The sequence below is a fragment of the Ceratotherium simum genome, chromosome 6 (assembly GCF_057802395.1).
Source record: "Ceratotherium simum simum isolate JZ-2026a chromosome 6, ASM5780239v1, whole genome shotgun sequence".
Lineage (NCBI taxonomy): Eukaryota > Metazoa > Chordata > Mammalia > Perissodactyla > Rhinocerotidae > Ceratotherium > Ceratotherium simum.
Window position 1 is genome coordinate 65,931,080 of NC_141905.1, and position 13,870 is coordinate 65,944,949.

Consider the following 13,870-nt stretch of genomic DNA (forward strand, 5'->3'; position numbering starts at 1 on the left):
CATGGTATATCCACACAATGGAATATTATTCAGCTTTAAAAAGGAATGAAAGACTGATACCTGCTACAACGTGGATGAACTCTGAAAACACATGCTAAATGAAATAAGGCAGACAAAAAAGGACAAATATTGTATGATTCCATTTATATGAGGTACCTAGAATAGATAAATTCATAGAGACAGTAGATTAGAGGAGCTAGGGGGCAGAGGGAAGAGGGAGAAATGGGAAGTTATTGCTTAATGTTTACAAAGTTTCTGTTTGAGGTGATGAAAAGTTTTGGAAATAGTGACAATGGTCACACAATATTATGAATGTAGTTAATGCCACTGAGTTATACACTTAAAAATGATTAAAATGGCAAAATATGTCTTATGTATATTTTACCACAATTTTTTTAAAAATCAATAATTTAATATACCAAAAACCATTGCATTGTACACTTTAAATGGGTGACTAATGTGGTAGGTGAATTATATCTTAATAAAGCTGGTAAAAAAGAAAAAGAAATACCTGTGGACAAATGTTGATTAGAGAAAAGATAAGAGAAAGCTGGAAAAAACATCCTTCTACCTCTCTTCAACAGATCCGACAGGTGGGTAGTAGTTTTATACAGCTTGTCGCAAGTTATCCCATGTGACTGAGAAAGCACTGTATTTTGTATGGCCATCTTCAATTCTTTATTCCTAGGTACTAGGATCGTACCACCGTACCCAATTCCTCCCTCCCCACCCCCCACCACACTGTTGATGTGTAAACTTTACTTTCAACTCCGTTTTTAAGTGGACTCTGGTTAAACGAGACTCCAAATCATGTATGTAGCAGATTAGTTTGTTTTCTGCATAATTTGGTTTCTTGGCTCAGTTTTGATTTCAGCCCAAACTATGGTAGATAGTTGTATGCATATTAAAAGACATTTATTTTTTCAACCTCAGGGCACTTCCCTAAAAGGAGGGAATTGGCTCAGTTCACATATTTTTGCAGCGCTCTGAAGTGCATTGGAGATAATACCCCCCGAGGGCCACTGGTGGAAGCTCCCATGCTCATTGGACGTTTAATACAGGGAGGAATTCTGTATGCGTCTCAGAAGTACCAGTGAAATCTAGCCCCTGCTGCCCTCAGCAACAACTTAAATCTCATCCTTAATTTAAATTTTTATTCTTTATTTTCTCTCTCACCTATTCCATCACTCTTGTTTCATGGAATAATCTTTCAAATAAACAGCCTTCACAAAGTCCCTTCTTTCAAGTTCTACAATTGAGAAGGTCTAAACAGTTCTTCCAGAAGTGGTCCTAGGAAACACATCCTTAGGATGGGATTCTGGAACTGGACGCCTCATTGATCAGATATCAGTTATTGCTGGCAATAAACAGGGTGATGATAACCTCTGATGTGTGAGATGCAATATCACAATCACCAATAATATCACCTGTGATGGACTGAAATGAGGTACAATTAGAAGAGGAAACATTAACTTATGTATTAGTATTGGCGCTTCAATGGTATGGGGAAATGGTAATTATAAAGATTAGGAGGTGGTTGGCTTTTGTTAAATTTTTTAAAAGGCTTGAAGAAAGAGATAACAGGCTCAGGTCCATCAACTAGCAGAGCATGACATAAAAGCCTAAAGACCTCAGCATAATTTAAAGAGACTCTTCAATGAAGCTAGTGCTGTACTGAAAATTAGGCTCAGAATTTAATTGTTAGCAGAACATCAAAGGAGATCATGTATGACCTTGACAGGCAGCCCAGGGTGAAGTCAGAGACTTACATGGGATCCTAAGATTTGTGATTAGAGTGGAAATGCCTGAATAGATTCCTGGGAATCCTCCAGCTTGGCTGAAGCACACCTCAACTCCACCCCTGGTTTAGTGGTGGCTATCCTCCATAGGCCAAGACTGGCATTAGGGGATGCTACCATGGAGGTGAGCTCCCTAGCGTCAATGGAAATAGAAGATGCCAGGTGATGAAACTTAATAATCTGACACAAGGCAGACAATTTCTTTTAATGGAAAGGACAGAGCAGCAACCACTCTGCTTTTTCTCTAGAGATCTGTGGCAATGTCTAATAAATCATGTTTTATTAAGGGTAAGATAGTGAGACAGCTGATAAGATACTGCTGACTTGTATCAACAGAAAAATGAAAGAGCTTGTAAAAAGGTTGATGTCAGAAATCTTACAAATATTTCCCTCCTCAATTTTCAGACACAGTTTCCACCAATTGAATGGAAAGCCAGTTCTTACTTGGGTAGGAACCTGGAAATGTACTGAAAGCAAATACAATAAACATCCTGTTATTCTTTCCCCAAAGGGACTTTCACCATTTATCATATAACTGAATACTTGAGAGAACTTACAGGAGGTACTTAATAGAAGATCTGAGCTGGCATGGATTCCAGGGGACTCAAAATACCATCATGGACCTCTGATTTGATTGGAGGTTTATGGAGGACAGGAGACAACCGCAGTAATGGTCAACTACCACCTCACAGTGGAGGAAATGGGCCCTCAGATACACCCTATGGCTATTTCTCCATACTTCAAAATTAGAATTGAATTCAATATGGTAAAAATTATCAACAAAGTGGGTATAGAGGGAACATACTTCAACATAATAAAGTCTATATACAGCAAGACCACAGCTAATATACTCAATGGTGACAAGCTGAAATCTTGTCCTCTAAGATCAGAAACAAGACAAGGATGTCCACTCTCACCACTTTTATTCAACATACTATTGGAAATCAGAGCCAGAGCAATTAGGCAACAAAAAGAAACAAAAGGCATCCAAATTGGAAAGAAAGAAAGAAAACTGTCACTATTTGCATATGACATGATATTATATATAGAAACCCTAAAGATGCCACCAAAAAACTGTTAGAACTAAAACAAATTCAGTAAAGTTGCAGGATACAAAATCAATATACAAAAATCTGTGACATTTCTATGTACTAACAACAAATGATCATAAAGAGAAATTAAGAAAACAATTGCACTAAAAAGAATAAAATACCTTAGAGTAAATTTAACCAAGGATGTGAAAGACTTGTACACTGAAAATTAGAAGATGTTGATGAAAGAAATTGAAGATACAAATAAATGAAGAGATATTCCATGCTCATGCATTGGAAGAATTAATATTGTTAAAATATTCCTACTACCCAAAGCAATCTACAGATTCGATGCAATCCTTCTCAAAATTCCAATAGCATTTTTCACAGATATAGAAAAGAAAATCCTAAAATTTGTACAGAACCACAAAAAAGCCCGAATAACCACAGCAATCTTGAGAAAGAACAACAAGGGTGAAGGTATCATGCTCCCTGATTTCAAGCAATATTACAAAGCTATAGTAATCAAAACAGTATGGTATTCACAGAAAAACAGACACATAGATCAATGGAACAGATTAGAGAGCCCAGAAATAAACCTACACATATATGGTCAATTAATTTATGGTGGAAGAGCCAAGATTATACAATAAGGACAGGACAGTCTCTTCAATAAATGGTGTTGGGAAACTGGACAGCCACATGCAAAAGAATGAACCAGGACCGCGATCTTACACCATACACAAAAGTTAACTCAAAATGAATTAAATATTGAATGTAAGACCTGAAACCATAAAACACCTAGAAGAAAACATAGGCAGTAAGCTCCTTCACATTGGTTTTAGTGATGATTTTTTGAATTTGACACGACATGCAAAGGCAATAAAGGCAAAATTAAGCAAGTGGGACCACATAAAACTAAAAAGCTTTTGCACAGCAAAGGAATCCATCAACAAAATAAAAAGACCACCTACAGAATGGGAAACAATATGTGTAAATCAGATATCTGATAAGGGGTTAGTATATATTCAAAATATATAAAGAACTCATACAATACAACAGCAAAAAAAGAAAAAAAACACACAAATAATTCGATAAAAAAATGAGCAGAAAATCTGAACAGACATTGTTCCAAAGAAGATATACGAATAGCTAACAAGTCCATGAAAAGGTGCTCAACATCACTAATCATCACGGAAATGCAAATCAAAACCACAGTGAGATATCACCTCACACCTGTTAGAATGCTATTATCAAAAAGACAAGAAATAAGCGTTGGTGAGGAAGAGGAGACGCGGGAACCCTTGTGCGCTCTTGTTGGGAATGTAAACTGGCAGAGCCACTGTGGAAAACAGTATGATTCCTCAAGAAATTAAAAATAGAACTATCAAATTATCTCGCAATTCCACTTCCAGGTATTTATCCGAAGAAAATGAAAACACTAATTCAAAAAGATATATGAACACCCACGTTCACTGCAGTGTCATTTACAATAGCCAAGTTATGAAAACAACATACGTGTCCATCAGTGAATGAATGGATAAAGAAAATGTGGTATGTATATTTACAATGGAATATTATTCACCCATAAAAAAGAAGAAAATCTTGCCATTTGCAACAATATCGATGGATTTTGAGGGCATTATGCTAAGTGAAATAAGTCGGACACAGAAAGACAAATACCGTACGATCTCACTTATATGTGGAATCTGAAAAAAAAAAAAATAACAAGCTGGTAGATACAGAGAACAGATTGGTGGTTGCCAGAGGTGGGGAGTGGGAGGTGCACAAAATGAGTGAAGGGGGTCAAAGGCACAGGAATATCTCATTTTATTGCACTCTGCTTTATTGCGCTTCCCAGATGTTGTCTTTTTTCATGAGACCTTCCACCAACAAAAATATTACAACTTGCTGGAGGCTCAAATGATGATTAGTATTTTTTAGCAATAAAGTATTTTTTAATTAAGGTATGTACATTATCTTTTTAGACATAATACTATTACACACTTAATAGACTACAGTACAGTGTAAACATAACTTTTATGTGCACTGGAAAACCAAAAGATTTGTGTGATGCTTTATTGTGATGTTTGCTTTATTGTGACATTTTCTTTATTGCAGTGGTCTGGACCTGAACCCACAATAGCTTCGAGGTATGCCTGTACAAATTTCCAGTTATAAAATAAATAAGTCATGAGAATGTAATGTACAGCCTGATGACTATAGATAATAATACTGTACTGCATATTTGAAAGTTAAGAAAGTAGATCTTAAAAGTTCTCATCACAAAAGGCCAGCCCGGTGGCGCAAGCGGTTAAGTGCGCGCGCTCCGCTGCGGCAGCCCGGGGTTCGCCGGTTCGGATCCCGGGCACGCACCGACGCACCGCTTGTCGGGCCATGCTGTGGCAGCATCCCATATAAAGTAGAGGAAGATGGGCACGGATGTTAGCCCAGGGCCAGTCTTCCTCAGCAAAAAAGAGGAGGATTGGCATTGGATGTTAGCTCAGGGCTGGTCCTCCTCACACAAAAAAATAAATAAATAAATAAAGTTCTCATCACAAGAAAAAAAAATTCTGTAACTATGTATTGTGATGGATGTTAACTAGACTTATTGTGATGATCATTTTGCAATATATACCAATATCAAATCATTATGTTGTACACCCGAAACTAATATAATGTTACATATCAATTATACTTCAATTAAAACAAAACAACAACAAAAATTTAAAAGTGGGCCCAGATCTGGCATAGACTTTGAATTAGCAGACAAGAACATGAAAACAGTTATCATAACTATAATATATGTTCAAAAAGTTAATTATAGACATGAAGGTATAAAAAAGAACCATTCTAAATTCTAGTGATGAAAACTATAATTATTGAGAGAAAAACACAACTGGATAAGATTAATAGCTGATTATACATCATAGAGTAAAATATTTGTGAACCTGATAACATAGCAATAAGAACTATCCACAATGAAATACAGAGAGAAAAAAAGAAAAAAACATTAACAGAGCACCCAGGAAAATGTGAGACAACTTTAATTGGCCTAGTGTACATGTAATTGGAGAAATATTTAAGAAATAATGTCCAAAAAAGTTGCAAAATTTGATGAAAACTATAAATCCACAGATCTAGGAAGCCTGATGAACCCCAAGCATAAGAAACATGAAGCAAAGAATGCCAAGACCTATCATAATCAAATTGCTCAGAACCAGTGATAAAGAGAAAATCTTGAAAATAGCCAGAGAAAAAGACATATTACATACAAAGGAACGAAGATAAGGATAGCAGCAGTCTCCTCATAAACAATGCAAGCCAAAGATAGTGGAGCAACATCTTTTAAATTGGGGATGAGCAGAAGAAGGGATTACAAGGGAGCATAATGAAAGTTCTGAGGATGATGGATATGTACATTATCTTGATTGTGGTAATGGTTCCAATGGCATATACAGATGTTAAAATTGATCAAATTTTATAAGTTAAATATGTACAGTTTACTGTAGGTCAGTTATAAATTAATAAAACTATTTAAAAAAGTAAATGAAAACAAGTTCATCTTCACTAATAATCAAATAAATATGAATCAAAATAACAGTGAGTTTTCTTCCTGTTTTATGTGCCTGAATAAATGATTTTGATCTTAATAATTAATGATCCTGATAGTCTGGTAGAAAATAGCAATGGGCTTATGATAGAAACAGCCCTTTGGAAAGCAACTTGGAGGTAAGCCTCAGAAGCTTGGAGCCATTAATTCCAGTTCTGATCATCTATACCAAGAAAATAATCCCAAATATAGAAAATATTTAATCCACAATTATTTTCAATGTGTTATTATATGTAATAGTCCAAAAATGGACCCAAGCCAAATAGCCCATACATCAGTCCAGATAACTAACTCTAGGTTACACTGTGAAAATAAACAACACTGGCTTTACACTACAGAAATTTATTTCTCCCTCATGCAAAGATGCAGGTCAAGAGACCTTCCTCCAACCATTGATCAGGGATCCAGACTCACTCCGTCTTGTGATTCTGCCATCTAGAATGTGGCACTGTGTCAGGGGAAGAGAATATGAGAAACTCATACCTTAATTGCTTCTGACCAGAAGTGAACCATGTCATTCTACTCACAATCGATTGGCCTGAACTAGTCACATGTTCCCTAACCTGAGTAAAAGGAAGGCTGGTAAATGTCATGGAACCCATGGAATAGCACTACAAACTCTAGCTGTTGGAGGAGATAATCGAGAGGACATGACCACTAGTTGCCCTGCTAGCTGGACCCAGGCAATCACAGGCTCCTTCCTACCTCCTCTGTCCTTGGAATGTGCATCCCACCTACCTACCCCACACTAGCAGCTGTTTCAAGGACGTAGCCTTGCAAGAGTAAGGTATTATTGAGACCATCTGGATGGTATACATAACTGAAGTTGAGGCCTCTATATAAACTTTAAGATTCTGATGAGTAAGCATGAAGATCTGTTCATCTTGCACTGGCCACACCAAAGACAAGCCTCCTAAATAAGCTCCCTTACTTATTAAACCTGCCACCTACCAATCTGGAGAGGTCTGCCTCTTTCTTTTTGGTCTCTCCTTGCCGTCCACATATGGGGGCCAGTTTGCAAACCAAGATGCCATAACCCACAAAGAGAAATTACTTTTTAAAATATTGTCTGGCGGGCCGGCCCTGTGGCTTGGTGGTTAAGTGCGCGCGCTGCAATGCTGGTGGCCCGGGTTCGGATCCCGGGTGCGCATCGAGGCACCACCTCTCCGTCCATCCTGAGGCCGAGTCCCACATACAGCAACTGGAAGGATGTGCAGCTGTGACATGCAACTGTCTACTGGGGCTTTGGGGGGAAAAAATAAAATAAATAAAATCTTTAAAATATTGTCTGGCATAGCTTGTGCCTGGGATACCCACCAAAAATTCTATGTAGAAATTAAAAACAATGTTTAAAAAGAACTGGTAGTAACATGGAAAAATGCTTTTTCTATGATGTTTTTAAAAGGTTATAAACTTTTATATGTCACTTATTAGTTTTATAGCCTTGAGTAAATCACTTAATTTCCATAAACCGTATTTTATTCACATGTAAAACGCAGATAGTGGTATCTCCTTCACTGGATTGCTGTGAGAAAAAAGCTCTCTATTGTGAACTCTTAGCTTGGTGCCCAAATCTACAAGATGGTCAACAAATAGTAGGAATTTTTAAAATTTATTTTCACTTATAGCAGTCATCACCTAACATGATATATTCATTTTTTAAGATTGTTTTATGTCTCTCCTCAGTAAAGCAGGGGCTTTTGCTTGTTCAAATATGTATTCCTAGCATCCAGAAAAAAATTAGGATTGAATAAGTATTTTTATTATATTTTTAGTGTACATTTGTGTTCTTCTTTTAGTGGATATCCTAAATGTGCATACTTGTCTTATTGTCTATCTTAAATTGGTATACTTACCACATCTAGAATAATGCAAGAAACTTTAAAAAGTTTAACCCTATGTAGTCCCTCCTGACTGTGTTTTTTTGTGTGTGTGAGGAAGATCAACCCTGAGCTAACAGCCAATGCCAATCCTCCTCTTTTTGCTGAGGAAGATTGGCCCTGGGCTAACATCCGTGCCCATCTTCCTCTACTATTATATGGGATGCTGCCACAGCATGGCTCAACAAGCGGTATGTATGTCCTCACCCGGGATCCGAACCCGCGAACCCCAGGCCACCAAAGCAGAGTGTGCCCACTTAACCGCTGTGCCACCAGGCTGGCCCCCTGACTGTGTTTTTGCCATCGTATAGTTTCCTTCTACATGTTACATAAGACAGTGTTTTATACAGTTATGGTTCTTTCATATTTATCCCCATCTGTATCCTTTCTGTAATCCTTCATTCTTTCATGTAATTCAAAGTTTCCATCTGAATTTTTTTCTTCAGCCTAAAACACTTCCTTTAGGATTTCATGTCGTGCGACTCTTCAGGTAATAAATTCTCTCAGCTTTTGTTTGTCTGAAAAACTTTTCATTTTGTCTTCACTGTTGATGAGTATTTTCACAAGGTATAGAGTTCAAGACTGGATTTTTTTTCAGTGCTTTAAAAATGTCATTTTATTGTTTGCTGGATTCCATAGTTTCTGTTGAAAAGTCAAACATCAGTTTTATTGTTGCTGCTTTAAAGATAATATATTTTCTCTAGCTGCTTTAAGGTTTTTCTTTAACTTTGATTTTTTCACAATTTGAATACGAAGTGTGATTTTCTTTATATTTCTCCTGTTTTGGTTTCGCTGATCTGCAATGTGTGGGTTGTGGTCTTTTACCAGTTTGGGGGAATTCTCAATCATTATCTCTTCAAATGTTGCTTCTTCCTCATTCCCTCTCTCCTCTCTCTATGGGACTCCAGTTACATACATGTTAGATTTGACCATGTCTCACATGTCTTCTACTCACGGTTCTATTCTTTGCATTTTATTCCTCTCTGTGCTTCAGTTTAAATGTTTTTCTATTGACCTGTCATTAAATTCACTAATCTTGTTTTCTACTGTGCCCAGATTCTTTTTTTATATTAATTCCATGTGTTTTTAATTTTGTATATTGCATTTTAAGTTATAAAATAGCTATTTTTTATTTTATTTATTTATATTGTTGGAATTCTACGTGGTTCCTTCCGTTTTGACCATATTTTCCTCTATTTTAAAAATTTGTTAATTGTTATTTCAAAATCCTGTCTCAACTCTAGTATCTGAATAAATTGTGATTGTTATTTTTATCTGTTGTTTTTCTTAGTTTGCTATAAACTAGTCCTTTTTAAAAAATAATCATGCTCAGAAGTTTTGATTGGATGCCAGTTGTATGTAAAGTCTGTAGAGTCCCTGAAAGATGATTTTTCTTTATTTTTCTGCTATAGAGTACCAATAGATCAACTTAATCTTAGAGAGGGTGGTTTTCTATACTTTGTAAGAACTGGTTGATTTATGCTTTTCCCTTGCTCCTAGGGCACATCCCTTTGGGAGCTTTAACAAGAATCCCGAAGTGTTTACAAGACCATTTAACTTGGCAGGACTTGAGCTAAACTCTCTCCTTAGCTCCAGGCATCTATTTAAATCTCTGCTCAGCTTCATATCCTACCGGTTTCTGGTTCCACTGGGATTCTTGAAGTCTTGACCTGCACATATGCAATTTAATAGTCAGCCAACAATTTAAAAGGAACTTTCATGTAGATTTTGGATCTCCTTTCCTTTTTGATTTCCTCTTCTTCATGATTCCCCCTCCCCCAACCCCAGTTTCCAGCTTCTATGACGGCTCCACTTCTCTGTCCATTAAGACTGCTACTTTTTGCTTGGACTTTATTACCCACGCTGTGGTGAACTGGAGAGTGACCTCAGAGGGAAAGCCATGTTAACGTGGAATTTATCTAGCGAATTTCTCTTTTTTGAAAAATTATATTCCTTAGATTTCTTCCTGCTTCAATTCTTCTCCAGTGCCTTCAAACATTTTTTAATACATTGTCCAATTTGGTGGTAATATAATTAGAATTGATTTTCTTAGCAGCTGCTAGGATCTTCACATTGGTTCCATGATTCATAGATTAATAATCATTATGGTAAATAGGGCCAAGTGTAAGCCCCTAAAACTATCCCCATCCTGACAAAAAGAGAAATGTGAAGCATTCTAATTCCCTATAATTCTTTGTGGAGATTACTGTCACCCTCAAAAATTTAAAGAATCTTTGACTCCTGCAAAAATCAGTATTGTTTTGGATGACTGATGATTATAAACTTACCTAAGTGATATCCACAATCATAACTGTTCTGACAGATGAGGACTTCTTCCTAGAATAGATCAAAACAGTCTCTTAAAGGTGGTTTGCAGTTATTTATACGAAAAATGTGTTCTTTTCAAATCCCATCAATAATGAGGATTCAATTCAGTTTGCTTTTATATGGGAAATACAGCAATACACATTTAGTATCTCAACTCTGGGCTAGGTTAATTGTCCTGATTTCTGTCATAATACAACTCACAGGAAAGTTAAATCATCTTCAGATTCTGCAGAACACCATGTTTGAACTCTTTATTGATGACATCATGCTACTCAGCAGCAATCTATGATATGATAGAAATGATACATTCAGAATCAAGCTCATGCAGGTCCAGAGAGTACAACTCAGTTTCGTGAACACATGGACCAGATACCCATGCTCCTTACCTATGTTGCACCAATAGTTATGGCTGTGGCCTTGTGTGGCATTCCCTACAACCAGATGAATAAGAGAAAACTCAGGCCTGCCATGCAGATGTCCTGTCCAACTATCTCAGCGCAAGCTGCCACTTATTCTGCCACTCTACAGCTTATCTCAGGAGTGGCCCTAAAGAACAGTGGTGAGGGAAACTTCTAGAAATACACTTGTTTGTCCACTTTGTTTGGAGAGAGATATACTCTGATGGACTCATGAAAAATTGCAAACATCTTGGCTGGCTAGTTAGGGGACTGGAAAATCAAGTCCAAGAAGTTGTGGTGTGGATGCATATGCACAAATCTGTGCTAGTGGGCACTAAGTACATGGATATTTGTGCATCGTATCAGTGAACATCAGAGAGGACCCACTGCAAAGGAGGCACTCAATAACAGGTAGACAGAATGACTCATCCAATGGATGTTAGCCAGCTTCTGTATTCTGTCACTCTTCTGCTTGTGCAATAGGCTCACGAAAGGTGTGTCCATGTTGGATGGAGCCTATTCGTGGTCCCAACAGGAAGAAACCCCTCTAAGTAAAGCTGATTTACCTACTAAAACCAGTGAATACCAGGCATATTACCAACACAATGCAACTCTGAGATCTCAATGAGGTAAAATCCCTTGAGGAGATTAGCTTGCCACTTTCTGTCCAGTCAAAGACATTGGATCTCTTCTACTCTGTAGAAAGCAGTTATGTATCCTTATTAGATTTGAAAACTACGCTAGATATAAGCATCCCTTCTCTTCTCAAGTGCTTCTTATAGCAGCACTATTAGAGTACTTAGAGAATATCTGATATACTGGAATAGGCTATTATGTAACCTCACCTCAGACCAATTGGCCAAATTTGCAGTTAAAGAGGAGTAACAATGTTGCCTTACCACATAACTCACTAATCTTACCATGTGGTGCATCAGGTGGAACTAGTCAGTCTAACAGAATGTTGGGTAGCCCATTGAAGGTTCTATTAAGGTTTAAGAATAACACTCTGCAGGTTTTAGTTTCAGTCCTCCAGAATGCAATATATGTGATAAACCAATAGCCAATATATAGTTCTTGGTCTCCAATAGCCAGAATACATGGGTCTGGGAGCCAAGCTGTGGAAGAAGGATTGATCTCTCTCACCACCACTCCTAGTGAGCCACTTGCAAAATTTGTGCTTCTCATAATCTTTTAGATCAGAGGCCTTGGTTTCCACTATGGGGAGGTGTGCTGCCACTAGGAGACGTAGCAAATTTTCCCCTAAACCTGAAATTACAACTGCACCCTGATCACTTTGGACTATTCATGCCACTGTTGTTGTTTTACCTTAATTATCATAAGAGCTAAGGTTACTGCTACATAATGGAGGGTGGGGGCAAGAGAGACCATCTCTGGAACTCAAGGGATTCATTGGGGGCTGTTCTTGGTGCTTTATGTCAGCAACTACAGCCTAACAAGGGAAAAGCAAGCCAGTGCTCAGATCCCTCAGGAACAAGGACTGAGTCACCTCAGCAGCAAGAACTGTAGATGAGCTGAAGGGCTGGCAAAATGTATAAGAATGTAGAATCAGCAGTGGAGAAGGAAAATGATGATTTTACATGGTTTCAGCACCATTTGCAGCAGTAGGGCCTGTGGCAGGCTCCAGGAACTCTTCCATATGCAAGCTTTTCATAGAGATTTTATCTGGCCCCCATCTTCAGGAATCAATGAGAGAGAGACAATGTTGGGCTGAAGGGGATCCGAGTCATGCAAGGGAGGGGCTACAGCAGGTGCTTTTTCATATTCCTTATCTTTTTGGCTTGGACCAAATCTGATTTCTGAAGCAGCAGTGGCAGACATTTCCACGCTGACAGCACTCCAACTTAAATGCACGCTGTGAGTCATTTTCTGCTTCAGGGCATCCCCCAAAGCCACAGGATTCCAGTCATTCCAAGTAAAAATGTAGTGCAGACACAAGAGAGAGTTAATGTTCTCAAGCCACCCTCACAGTGGGGAATAGGAACCAGTGCACAATTCTGGAGGCTTTTGCCATGCTACACAGAGATCCTAAAAGAATCAAGGCCGGGGCTGGCCCTGGGGCTTGACGGTTAAGTGCGCGTGCTCTGCTACTGGCGGCCCGGCTTCGGATCCCAGGTGCGCCCCGACACACCTTTTGTCCGGCCGTGCTGAGGCCGCATCCCACATACAGCAACTAGAAGGATGTGCAACTATGACATACAACTATCTACTGTGGCTTTGGGGAGCAAAAGGGGGAAGAAAAAAAGGAGGAGGATTGGCAATAGATGTTAGCTCAGGGCTGGTCTTCCTCACCAAAAAAAAAAAAAAAAAAGAATCAAGGCCTTATTGCCTGCAGCAGCAACCACAATAGTATACTTGTATATTGTTTTTTCCTCCTTTTCTGTCTCACTTGTCTTTCTCCCTCACTCTGGTTTCCTGGGATGACCTCCCAAATAAACTGCCTGCAAACATGTCTACTCTCAAACTTCTCTCACGGAAAGTCAGTCTAATAAAATGTATCATTTGACAATTGAGCTCACTAAATTCAAAATCAGCAGCCTACAAGCTCTATTGCTACTGTGTCACCAGGGACCAAGGAAAATTTGGAAGGTTTTCTGTGGTCCTGTCTACATTATATCACTGGACAAATTTTTCAGGGGCTTTGTGTGAGAAGGGGAAAGAGCTCCTTTTTCTTCAACACATCAACATATTTCCTTTCATCACTTCCTTCTATCTGCTTCAAAATGCTAAGAAAACCTATTTGTTGCCCAGACGGCAGGATCCTTTTTACTCTATGTTTCTCTCCATCATTTTACTGAGGTTC

The 13,870-nt window shown here is 38.2% G+C and overlaps 1 long non-coding RNA gene across 1 annotated transcript in view; it reads right to left on the minus strand.

Moving 5' to 3' along the window:
- LOC147916886 (uncharacterized) overlaps window positions 1-10,661 on the minus strand; it is a 47,786-nt gene extending 37,125 nt beyond the window's left edge. Inside the window, exon 1 of the long non-coding RNA XR_015552575.1 lies at window positions 10,612-10,661. This is a non-coding gene — a long non-coding RNA (uncharacterized LOC147916886). The remainder of the gene's footprint in view (window positions 1-10,611) is intronic.
- Between the last annotated feature and the right edge of the window lie 3,209 nt (window positions 10,662-13,870).